A 14,006-nucleotide genomic window follows, 5' to 3' on the forward strand; every position below is an offset into this window, starting at 1 on the left:
CTTGTGACCTGAAAAGTGCCATTTATCAGTTATAGAGGTTAGAGCAGAGTCAGCAATGCCAAGTTCAGCCAGAGTGGAGAGGAGGATTTGGTGGTTGACTGTGTCAAACGTGGAGGATAATTCGACGAGAATGAGGACTGTCAAGTTGGATAAGAATCTGGCAGCACTGAGCGACTCAGTCACCGTGAGACGGGCCATCTCAGTGGAGTGACCAGTCCTGAAGCCTGATTGATATCGGTCAAGGAGGTCATTTTCTGCAAAGATATGAAGACAGTTGGTTGTAAACTGCGCATTCCATGGTTTTAGAGAGGACATGGAAAACGAGTTGAACATGAGGATATAATCACTGATATTGACAGAAATGCAATAGTTGACCCTCCTGAACATTTCACAAATGCGAAATGCTAGTTTGAAAAATACTAAATGTCAAAACATCTACTGATCACCCGAGACTCTTGATTGTTCGAATCATCAACACAATAACAGTTTCTACAAAAATGTGATGGATTTTGTATTGTGGATGACAGAAACAGTATCATTTACTCTCTTTCAGGTTGAGTGGCTGTAATTTGTCAGACAGAAGCTGTGAAGCTCTGTCCTCAGTTCTCAGCTCCCAGTCCTCTCATCTGATTGAGCTGGACCTGAGTAACAATGACCTGCAGGATTCAGGAGTGAAGTCGCTCTCTGTTGGACTGAAGAGTCCACACTGTAAACTGAAGACTCTCAGGTCTGACTTTCTGTTAAATGACTACTCACATATTTCTTGGCATCTGGTTAAAATTAGCTTAAGATACTTTATATAAACATTTGTAGCCGTTTTGGACATTGTGTATTATTCTTAAACAGTATACAATGTCCTTAGGAATGTATTATTTATTTTAACGTACAGTAAAGTTATATTCATCAATCACCATGTCAGCTCTAATCTGTTATTTTTCATGAATTGTGCATGAAATGTTTAATACAACAGGTGTCAATAACAAACAGGGTTTTATCAAACTACTTTGTGTTGCCCCCCAGCTCTATGAATTGTTGCATCTAACATACCTTTTTTTAGTGTTCTTTTTTTTTTTTTTTTTACTTCTCACAATTTTACAATTTGTAATGTGGTTACTTTTCCAGTGCAGCTAACTGTATTTTCAACATTTTATTGATGTTTTTCACGTTCCCACAGTGGGCTTTACAATCTGTACCATGAGCGACATCCTGTGTTTTTTGCCCCTCGACCATTCAGCAAACTTCCAATATTGAAAAATACCTTTTAACAGGTTTTAAAAACATCAGGGAGAGGAGGATCCTTCTCCCAGAACCAACATGCAGGAAGTACATGTGGCATGTACAGAACAAGAAAATCACAGTTCACAGGATGTCTGTCTCTATACATTAATGAATATATTTTGTCCTGTGTGTGTGTGTGTGTGTGTGTGTGTGTGTATGTGTGTGTGTGTGTCCAGGCTGTCAGGCTGTCTGATCACAGAGGAAGGCTGTACCTCTCTGGCCTCAGCTCTGAGATCCAACCCCTCCTGTCTGAGAGAGCTGGACCTGAGCTACAATCATCCAGGAGACTCAGGAGTGAAGCTGCTGTCAGCTGGACTCGAGGATCCAGGCTGGAGATTGGACACTCTCAGGTACGAAGAGATGATGAGCTGGCTGTGGAGAGGGTGATAATACTGTGGTACCACTCACACCTTATTCCCTATGATGTAGGGCACGTCTCTACTGCTATTCCCCATTCCTCATCTTTCTGACAGGTACTCTTTAATAGGATCAAATGATAAGAAATGCTAATTCATGTCGAAATCGCATGCAATTTCAGATAACAAGAGCTCACACACTGTTTCTCAGTCAGATTGACAAGCTGAGAGCTATCGGTTCACAGTCTGAACCATGTGCTGAGAGTCACTGTCCACACTGATACTGACCTCCTCACAAACATCACGCCACCATCTGCTGTTGATTATTTAATGACACTATAACACACACTCTGTTAAATATAGTTCAGTGTTGATTAACCAGAATAAAATCTCATCAAGTTGATTCTTGATCGTGGAAACAGGTTGAAACAAGTTGAGAAACAGCTCAGGTCAACGTCCATTAAATACTTGTTCTGGAGATTTATTGTGTTATTTGTGAAAGTTCTTACATTTTAAGATAATGACCAGACTCATGAAAAGTCACATTATTTAATGTTAAGTATGCAAATATAAAAGCTATGTATCACTGATGAGTCTAACTTTCTTCCCAACTCTTTTATGTGTTTGGCCAGACAGCTTTCAGCTCTCATGTAGAATTTAATACATGTTTTTGACGGTCATGAAACTGTAGCACACGGACACACAATTACAAGAGTTTGTTTCTAAGTAGAGCTACATTATGAAAAGCACTGCCCCATACAGGACAGACAGCAAAGACTCCACCAGTTATGATATCTGAACCCTGAATGTTTAAAACCAGTGTGTTGTCATCAGTGCTTTTATCATATTTAATTGTGAGATAACAGGATTATAAAGTTCAGTCTAGACATAAGACTGTTCAGTTTTACATGGAGAGGTTTTAACAGCCTGTCAGTATTAATGTGCTGTAGTGCTCCACAGTGATACTGTTTTTCATGTTTATTACTTACACATTTTTGTTCTGAACAGAATCTGGATGGGACTGCCCACTTTGAACAAAGAACCACAGTGACCAACAACAAAGTCAACTTAGAGAAGTCAGGTCTTTTTAAACTGGTGACCTCTTCAGCAGGAGCTCACTGAACTTTAATGAACTATTTTAACAGATGAAGTGGAGAAACCATATGTCCACAACTGCAGATGTTAATGTTAACAGCTAAATAAAAGAGAGAGAACTCATTTTCATAAAGTCAAAGAATAACAGTCAGTTTTGGTGAGGATGTGATCTCATTTGCTGTCAGACAGTTGAAGGTCAGACAGTCTGAAAGTTCTCTGTGAGTGTTGAGTTGTTTGGTTGTAATTATCTGTGTGATCTGAAGTTGGACGACATCTTTTATTTAGTTAAACTTTGTGCTACATGTTAGTTCAGATGATCAGTGATTCAGCAGAGCTGCTGATGTGTGTGAAGTGTTGCAACATTCAAACACTGAATGCTTAAACTCTCATTCATGTTTGTGTTGTAGTTTCTGGTGATGTAGCTGATGGCAACATGTGGCACACGTTCACACAATTACCAGAGTTTGTTTGTAGGTAACCAGTGTATTGTCATCAGTGATTTGAAGCTTTTATTATATAACAGAATTATAAAGTTCAGTGTAGAAATAAGAGTGTTCAGTTTCACATGTAGAGGTTTTAACAGCCTGTCAGTATTAACGTGCTGTAGTGCTCTGCAGTGATATTGTTTTCATGTTTATTACTTACACATTTTTGTTGTTGAAGATAATTATTTGAAGCCAGCTGTGAATGAAAGCTACAACATTTAGACATTTAAGATTTAGTTTGAGACGTGTGAAGAGTTTCTGTTTCATGATTGACACAACAGGAGAACACAGTTCATTCAGGTCAACAAGATCGTTTCATATCCACCAGCTCCAACATGCATTCATTAGTTCTTAAAGGTTTTTTAATGTTCTTTGATTTTCTTTAAAAGATGTTTAAAAGCATCAAGTTTGCTGTCAGAAAGTGTTAAGATACCTAATCTGATTTGATATTCATCAGAGGGAGTTTGTCCAGTTGCTATGATTTCTTTCTGAACACTTTAAGGACGTCTCGTTTATTTTGTATTAAAAGTCAAGGTTCAAAGTTCAGTCATAGTTTTATTTCATGTTTAATATATTTTCCACTGCGGTCAATTCTGTCACTTCACATTATTAAATGTCAGGAAAATGAATGTATTTATTGGTTATTCAGTCAACCAGCTTTTTAGTATTTAGTTGTTTGTGAATGTTTGATGTAAAGTTTGAGTGTGTGTAGGAAGTGTGTTTTATAGCTGTTTTGTCGTAATGGTGATCTGAGTGAAGATTTATGAAGATCATTGATGAGGAAGCTTCTGAAGGATCATTCTGACTCTGTGTCTTCCTCCAGGGTGGAACATGGTGGAGAGCAGAGGCTGAAACCTGGTCTGAGGAAGTGTAAGTGTGTGTTCACTTTGATTGATGAAAACAAGGCAGCACATGTTAAAGTAGTTTAAATCTAAAGCTTGTGTATCTGCATTCAACTGTCAGTTTGAAAGAAGATCCAAAAAGATGAGTCATTGTGAAGTTTTGATCTAATTAACAGTCAGTCTGTTAATAAAGCAACTAATAAACCATCAGCTGTGTTAGATGATAAACTGCTGCTGTATTGTGTCTTGTTCTCTCCATCAGATGTCTGTGAACTCACAGTGGACACAAACACAGTAAACAGAAACCTCAAACTGTCTGACAACAACAGGAAGGTAACACATGTGTCAGAGTATCAGCCATATCCTGATCATCCAGAAAGGTTTGACTGTTTCCAGCTGCTGTGTAGAAATGGTCTGACTGGTCGCTGTTACTGGGAGGTCGAGTGGAGAGGAGATGTTGAGATATCAGTGAGTTACAGAGGAATCAGGAGGAGAGGACACATTAACTGTTTGTTTGGACGCAATAATCAGTCTTGGAGTCTGAGCTGTTCTGGTGATGATGATGGTGGTAGTTATTCTGTCTGGCACAATAACAGAAGAACAGACCTCTCCTCCTCCTCCTTCTCCTCCTCCTCCTCCTCCTCCTCCTCTGTCTCTAACAGAGTAGCAGTGTATGTGGACTGTCCTGCTGGCACTCTGTCCTTCTACAGAGTCTCTGACTCACTGATCCACATCCACACCTTCAACACCACATTCACTCAACCTCTTTATCCTGGATTATGGTTCTGGCCTGGTTCCTCCGTGTCTCTGTAGGACACACACACACACACACACACACACACACACACACTGTAAATCACAGTAACAGAAATGGTTCAGTTGTTTTGTCTCTTCTTAGTCAATGTGCTGCACATCAGCTTTAAAAAAAAACAAGACTGTAGAGTCAGAGTAATAATGCAGTTCAAAGACTTGAATTGCTTCAGTTAAAAGCAGTGGCAAAAAGAAATGTTTTAAGTCTTGATTTAAAAGAGGTGAGTGTTGGAGCAGACCTGTAATTTTCAGGGAGTTTGTTCCAAATATGTGGCGCATAGTAACTGAAAGCTGCTTCTCCATGTTTACTTCTGACTCTGGGGACTGAAAGCAGACCGGTACCTGACGATCTCAGAGGTCTGGATGGTTCATAACGCGGCAGCAGATCAGAAATGTATTTTGGCCCGAAACCATTCAATGCTTTATAAACCAACAACAGGATTTTGAAATCTATTCTTTGATAGACAGGAAGCCAGTGTAAAGATCTAAGAACTGCAGTGATGCGATCTACTTTTTTGGTTCTTGTTAGGACTCGAGAAGCAGCGTTCTGAATCAGCTGCAACTGTCTGATGGAGTTTTTAGTCCTGTAAGGACACCATTACAGTAGTCGAGTCTGTTGAAGATAAATGCGTGAACAAGTTTCTCCAAATCCTGCCGAGACATAAGCCCTCTTATCCTGGATATATTCTTAAGGTGATAGTAGGCTGACTTTATAACTGTCTAAATGTGGCTGCTGAAATTCATGTCTGAGTCCATAGTTACACCGAGGTTTCTGGCTTGGTCTGTAGTTTTCAACATTACAGACTGAAGCTGAGCAGAGACTTTAAGTCATTCTTCCTTGGATCCTGTCAAGTTTTGCGTGTTTTTGACCACAACTCTGCCTAAACTTGAAAAACTGCTTGGTCAACTTTTGAAGGATGCAAAGGACAACTCAATTCTTCTCATTCTTTGATTTTTATTTTCTTGAAGATGGTTTTGGGTTTGATGGTTTCAGTGGACATAAACAGAATGATGAAATGGAATAGGTTGATAACCTTCAAGACAGACAGAAAAGACATGCATTAGTCTCAAAATAAATTCCAATAATCATTTTCCCTCGAAGTTTTCCTAAATAAAATGTTACTATTACCCGATCTTCAAACAAAGTAATTTAAATTAACCTAGGATTTCAAATCAATTAATGATTAAAGTACCAATATACATGCTTAACCATTAGGTTCACAAAGTCTTAACAAAATACATAAGCTTAAATTAGCTTAATCAAATTTATCCAACTTAAACTATTACATACTAAGTCAACAAACAGTCATGGGGAAGCATGACCTCAACACATCATCCACATTAAAAGCTGTTTTTTCCTACCAGTTGCATCTTCTGGTTGATCAGGAGCTGTGGTCGTGCCCTGTTTCCAGGAGCAGGTGAAAGGGCTAACTGAGCTACTTCCAAACATTTAATGCCTTGCTTTTCCTGTGGGTGCAGAATGGAGCCTTGGGGTACTCAGCTTGTCATTTTCATACGTTCAGATGTGTAATCACCAATAGACACAAAGTAATCTCTCTCATTTAGATAAGATTTAAACCACTTTAGTGTTGTACCAGAGAGTCCAACCCAGTTTTCCAGTCGGTCCAGTAGTATATTATGGTCGACTGTGTCAAACGCAGCACTGAGATCCAGTAATACTAAGACTGAGATTTTTCCGCTGTTTGTGTTTGAATGAATGTCGTTGAGGACCTTAACAAGAGCCGTCTCAGTGCTGTGATGTGGTCGAAATCCTGATTGGAAAACATCAAAACAGCCATTTATTATTATGTAATTGTTCAGCTGTTGAAAAACAGCTTTTTAAATTATTTTACTTAAAATCGGGAGGTTTGAAATGGGCCTATAGTTATTCATTACTGATGTGTCTAGAGTTCAATTCTTCAGGAGTGGTTTAATGATTGCAGTCTTAATGGCTTTGGGGAAGACACCTGAGAGAAGAGACGTGTTAACAATCTGTAGCAGATCTGGAATCATGCAGTGTGAAACTTTTTTGAAGAACCCTGCTGGTAAAATATCCAGGCTGCAGGAGGAAGTTTTCAAACGCTGTATAATGTCTTTTTGATTGGATTTGATTGGATCAAATTGTGTCATGTTCTGAATTTTGGCAGTGAACGGTGCAGATTCTTCAAAGGCCCTGGTGGATAGAGGTTCAGAGGCTCAGGAGGGTTTATTAGCCTGTCGACAGTAGCAAACAAGGCACAAGCATTATTATTAATGTCTGAGAAGAAGGACTGCCTTGACTTTTTAAATTCTAAATTAAAAATGTAAAGTCTTTCTTTATAAATGTCAAAATGAACCTGGAGATTTGTTTTTCGCCACCTGCGCTCAGCTTTTCGACATTCCCTTTTTTCCATCTTGACTAGCGTTGCGTTTCTCCAAGAGATTTTTTCTTACCAGAGACCACCTTCACTTTAGTGGGTGCAATGGCATTCATGACATTTGTAATTTTGGAATTTAAATGATGTACAAGGTCATTGACAGAGAACCTAGAGAGGGGTGGTGTGGAAGAGAAGGCATCAATGAATATGTCACCAGTGTTTTCAGTGATGTATCTCTTTGAGACAACCTCAGTTTGAAGATTTGTGTGCACTGATATATCACTCTCAAAGAAAACACAGTAATGGTCAGAGAGAGCGACATCAGATACCAGAAACTTAGAAATGTTCAGACCCTTTGTGATAACTAAGTCCAGGATGTGGCCCCTGTTGTGTGTGGGCTGTGTCACATGCTGAGTGAGTCCAAAGTTATCAAGGTCACAGCACAGTTCTTTAGTCCATCTGTCCTCAGGCTTGTCGACATGGATGTTAAAGTCACCAACAATTAACACACAATCAAAGTCAGTGCAGATAAGAGACAGTAACTCAACAAGGTCATTGCGAGAAACGTGAGAAAACCCTGCCAGAATAAACTCAGTCTACTGCATACAATTTAAAGGTGTATTTACTCATTATTTTAATACAGTCATAAAAAGACAATTGAAGTGGGGAGAGAAGGAAGATAACTGGATAAAATGGAATTGTAGAATAAGAAATGTCACAGTTATGGTTAAGGCGTCCTGCAACAATGTCCTTTGGGACATGTACATAGGTGTGTCGGGGAAGGGTATCACCTACTGATTAGCACTGTCAGTTTGCCAATTTTGCTGTGTGCTGATCACAGGATTTGAGCTGCTTAAATCTCAATAAACTTGGAAGTTTAGTGTAAGTTGTGCAAATGTGGAAAAACAGTACTGAACTATAGAAATGTATGAATGTAGTACTTCTCTTCTCTCTGCAGATACTATAGTAAGGAATTCTAGTTTTTATTAATGCATTTAGAATCGGACAAACCAGACTCGGAGTCTACAGCAGCTCTATGAGGCTGTACTATGGCAGGTAGAGAATGGTGACTCTGTGACATTTGTGGGTCTATTGATGAAAATCAGCCTTTGTGGTGAACTCACATTCATTTATACCAGTGTAATTAATTCCCACTGTTCCTATTAAATAAACCAATAAATAATCATAGACACAGTGGTGCTTTCAGCTAAATGCTAATGTCAGCATGCTAATATGCCCACAATAACAAGGCTAGCATGCTGATGTTTGGCAGGTTCAATGTTTACTATGTTTACAAGCTTAGTTCACCATGTTAGCATGCTACCATGCTGATTAGCACTAAACACAAAGTACAGCTGAGGCTGATAGGAATGTCATCGACGGAGACATTTCACTTAAAACCAAAACCTCCTTTAAAAACAGGTTGTCATGGCAACCCATTTGATAGTTGTTGACATACGGTATTTCAGTCTGAACCAAAGTGAATGACCAAAAACGGACAGTGCCAAAGAGCCATGGCACTATTATGGTTTAAAATTACATGACTAGAGGGAAACGCAGAGGGCAGAAAGTCAAGTTATCTTAGCTATGTTAGGAAATATAGCACTTATGCTGATTTAGCTACTTTCACTAGCTTTGTGATCTCTAATCACAATGAAATGTCTGTGCACCAAAAAAGTGTTCTGGTGTTGGATTGGTTCTGATTAAATGCCTAATTCTATTGTAAGGGTTGGTTATAGTCCCAGTGAGTCAAAGGCCTACAGAAATATTAAGGCATCCATTTGAAACTAAGTGTCTACGTTTAATATATTAATAACAAGAGATATATTACTGTTATTAATCATGATGGAAATGAGCTTACAGTGTTTACGTGAATGCCTCCAGAACATGCATGCATACAGTACATACAAGAAAAGCATCAACTGTCCACTACTGGAATTTAGATTTTTTTGTCCTTTTTATTCAAATTTTAACGATGAGACTGGTGTGAAAATATTTCATTGAGGAAAGGGCAGTTCTTCACTTGGGTATACGAGGATTTGAAATATCAGTTTACACATCTGTTATGTTACACTGACTAAATGCAGAGGGGTAAAACAGGGCTTGTACAGTCTGACCATAAAATCACAAACATTAATCAAGTAGCCTGTACATGAAGAGGAAACTCAGTTTGGATTTGCAAAAGTATTTGATCTGACTGAATGAACACCTCCAACTGTTTCTGTATAATTTTAGTTGCTGTGGTGCAGCAAAAGACAGACGGAGGATTAAGGTGCCAGACAGCAAAATGTTACTACTTTTCTGAGGACCTATCTGAAACTTTGAGAGAAGCATAAAAACAGCCTCTGGACGCTATTACAGTGAAGATAGTGAGGACCGGCCTAAATGTCCTCACTTTGTAAAATGGTCCTCACTCCAAGGTTAAAAAGTCCTCACAAAGATAGCCATACAAACACACACACACACACACACACACTCACACACACACACACACTCTCTGTAAATCACAGTAACATAAATGGTTGAGTTGTTTTGTCTCTTCTTGGTCAATGTGCTGCACATCAGTGGTTTTAAATCTCTTTAAATCTGTTTTGAACGTTCAGATTTCAGTTTTCTGAACTTTGTGATCTGATTGTTTTCTCACAACAATCAGCCTGTATATACAATAAAATCAGGCTGCACACACACATGCATATAGATAATCATGATGATGATCTTTGTTCAGACAGGTTGTATTTTGTTGATGTGTCATTCATCATTGAAGTTTGTCATTTGTCTTCTTTGAGTTATTATGTGTAAATATGTGTATATGAGTGGATAGAGCTGCTGCTACGTGCAGACGGACCTCCATTACAAAATCTCCCTGTAGAGTCCAAGAGCCAAAGACTTTCTGTCAACACTTCATCATCTCACATCATCTGTCAGAATAAACATTTGACTTTCTCATTCACGTGTCTCTCCTGATCTAAATAATGTCTTTTCACATCACTTTACATTACAGACATCTCAGCACACGAGCTGTATGGAGACATCTGATGTTTCTTTGGTTGTTTCTCTGTTTTAAATCAAGTCTCAGCTGCTTACTGTGAAGCTCCAGAACTGTTCTGTGGACTACCACACTTCTCTGCTCAGTACCCCTGCCTCCTGGTCCACTTGATTTGTACTTTGTTTAGCTTTTGTTTTGGTCTTTGTATTTTCAGAAGTCATATGACATCGATATAAGATGAGTGAGATGACAGACTGTAGCTTCCATTGCTGTTGTAGAGTCTGATGTTGTTGGGTACAAAGAAGTACCTGAAGCATTCAGTTCTGCTCCTTGGTGGGACGATGTGACAGCTGAATGAGCTGCACATCTGCAGCAGCTGGTTGTGGATAGGCTGAGACGGGTTATCCAAGATGGGTTTTTCCTTCATCCTGCTCTCAGCCACCGTCTCCTGACTGTCCAGTTCCAGTTAATTGTTGATGTGGACCCCAAGCTACTTGTATGAGTCCACCCTCTCCACTTCCTCCCCTGGATGATGATGGGGGCAGGGGGTCTCCTGTTCCTCTGGTAGTCCAGCACCACCTCCTGGGTCTTGCTGATGTTGAGCTTCAGGTGATGGCTGTTGCACCATGTGATGAAGCTCTATCAGTCCTCTCAGCTCCTCTTCTGTGTGTTTTACTGTGTTTCTCCATCATCTCCCATAGACTTCAATACAGCCGTCACCACAGTCTGACACCAGAGATCCAGTGACGTGATGAGCCTTCCTTCTTCTTCAGGTTCCTCGGTCAGTAACAGGACGTGGTTGATGTGAGCTGGTGCAGAGCAGCAGAGTGTCAGACTGCAGAGTGACCAGCAGGAGGCAGCAGATCCACACAGATACAGACAGAGATCATCTGTGACTGATGGAGGTGAAACATTAAAGCTTCAGGTGAAGTTTCACAATAAAACTGCTGACGTCACTTTGAGTTTGTAGCAGAACCCATAAATACGTGAATTTTAGCTTCCTTCAGTCAAACTGATGTGTTAAAAACATTGAAGCAACTGAAGAAGAAAGAGTGTCGTGAACATTTTGACCATTTGACTGATTGTGAGACAGATTTGTTGTTAACGACTCGTTTATCTTCTCCATTCTCCATTCTCCATTCTCGAAGGACTTTCGGGCAGTGCCAAAGCTCTGTCGGAAAACTGTCCACCACCTCAGGAAGGGAAAAAGGGGGAACCATCCAAGCGGTGTACAGCAAGGACGGGACCTTGTTGACTTCGACTGAGGGGATCATAGGGCGGCGGAAGGATTACTTTGGTGACCTCCTGAATGCCACTCAGCCACCCTCTGTAATGGAGACAGAGCTGGAGGATGATGGGGTATCATTGCCGATTTCCCTGGGTGAAGTCACTGTGGTAGTCAAATACTCCACAGTGGCAAAGCCCCAGGGATCGATGAGATAGCACCAGAAATGCTGAAGGCTCTGGGTGTTGAGGGGCTGTCTTGGTTGACACGCCTCTTCAACATTGCGTGGGGGTCGGGGTCGCTGCCGAGGAAGTGGCAAACAGGTGTGGTGGTCCCTCTCTTTAAGAAGAGGGACCAGAGGGTGTGTGCCAATTACAGAGGTATCACACTACTTGGCCTGCCTGGGAAAGTCTACTCCAAGGTGCTAGAAAGGAGGGTCCGGCCGATTGTCAAACCTCAGATTGAAGAGGAACAATGCGGATTCCGTCCTGGTTGTGGAACACAGACCAGCTCTTTACTCTGGCAGGGGTCTTAGAGGGGGCCTGGGAGTACAATCTCGCGGTCCACATGTGTTTTGTGGATCTGGAGAAGGCATACGACCGGGTCCCCTGGGATGTTTTGTGGGAGGTGCTGCGGGAGTATGGGATGAGGGGGTCCCTCCTCAGGGCCATCCAGTACCTATATTCTCAAAGAGAGAGCTGCGTGCCTATACTCGGAAGTAAGTCGGACTTGTTCCAAGTGGGTGTTGGCCTCCACCAGGGCTGTGCCTTTCCCCAATCCTGTTTGTGATATACATGGATAGGATTTCGAGGCGCAGGTCGGTGACCTGAAGATTGCATCACTGCTTTTGGCGGATGATGTGGTCTTGATGGCATCATCGGCTGTAGATCTACAACGCTCACTGGATCAGTTGGCAGCGGAGTGTGAAGCGGCAGGGATGAGGGTCAGCACCTCTAAATCTGAGGCCATGGTTCTCAGTAGGAAACCGATGGATTTAGGCCACCCCTCCAGGTGGGGAATGTGTCCTTGCCCCAAGTGAAGGAGTTCAAGTACCTCAGGGTTTTGTTCACGAGTGAGGGGATGATGGGGCGTGAGATTGACAGGAGAGTCGGAGCAGCAGGTGCGGTGTTGCATGCGATTCACCACTGTTGTGACGAAAAGGGAGCTGAGCCAGATGGCAAAGCTCTTGATCTACCGGTGAATCTTCGTCCCTACCCTCACCTATGGTCATGAGCAATGGGTCATGGCCGAAAGAATGACATCGTGAGTACAAGTGGAAACAGGTTTTCTTCGCAGGGTGTCTGGGGTCTCCCTTAGAGATAGGGTGAGAAGCTCGGCGGCGAAGACGTGGGCTGGGACCCACTGGAGGCCGGCGGCGGAGGCAAAGGCTGAAGCCCTCTTGAGGCCGGATAGCTGGCTGGGGAACCCTCATGGGTCTTGGCCGGACCACCAACAGAGGTTCCCAGAGCTGGGGGCCGACTGAAGGCCACAGGCAGGTGTCGACCGGGCTGTCGACTGAGGGCCACTGGCAGGTGTTGGCCGGTCCGCCGACTGAGGGCCACGGGCAGGTGTCGGCCAGTCCACCGACTGAGGGCCACGGGCAGGTGTGGGTGTCAGCCACACCTTTAGCAGTACAAACCCAGCAAGAGCTGGCTGGGCAGTTGACAATGGAGTTGGGGCTCCATTGCCAGACTTCAAGGAGCCAGGACGTGGACGGGCTCGTCGCTTTCTCTGTGGGGCCTTGTAGGCCAGCCGGGTTCCCCAGAAAGGGGATATATCAGGATTGGCAGACACTGTGGATGAGACTGAGGCATGGGCTGAGGCTGGTAGCTTGGCTGTGGCTTTGACTGTGGCTGTGGCATGGGTTTCGGCTGGTAGCTTGGCTGTGGCTTGAAAAAAAAAAGGTTGCTAGCAGCAATTTGACGAGCCCTGCTAGCCGAATTTGTCATGAAGTCTTGGTACCATCGAATTATTGCCAAGCCATCAACTGCTGGGTCCATTTTTGGTCCGTTCATTCTGTCAGGTCAGGGTAAAAAGGGGAAAACTATGGAAATATAGGAGTTGGACCCAAACGCAGATAATCAGAGGACAAGAGGCAGCAATGAGGGGAACGAAAGGCGAGCTTTAATAAAACTAAAGCTGAAGTACAAAAACCAAAAGGAGCAAGACCAAAAACGAGACAAAAGCAAAGTAGCAACCAAGAGAGTTAAACAAAGCGCAAGCAAAAGGGCAGATTGCAAAACTCAAAATCCGACACATACCACGAGACACGAAAGGAGGCAAGGCAGGAACATGAACGCACGCAGACATGGACAGGCGCATAAATGGACACTGGCAGAGACAATGAACGGACAAGGAGTGCAGGGAATTCACAGACTAAATACACAGAGTAATGACCAGACAAGGAACAGGTGAGGAGAGAGGAGCCCAGGTGAGGTAACGAGAGGGAGGAGCATGGAGGACAAAACACTGACAGACAGAGGGAGACAGACTGCAACTAGGAAAATACACAGGAAAACTTAAAGGACACATGACACAAGAGGGCATGGAAAATCAAAACATGAGACACAAG

The sequence above is a fragment of the Sparus aurata genome, chromosome 1, assembly GCF_900880675.1.
Source record: "Sparus aurata chromosome 1, fSpaAur1.1, whole genome shotgun sequence".
NCBI classification, from domain to species: domain Eukaryota; kingdom Metazoa; phylum Chordata; class Actinopteri; order Spariformes; family Sparidae; genus Sparus; species Sparus aurata.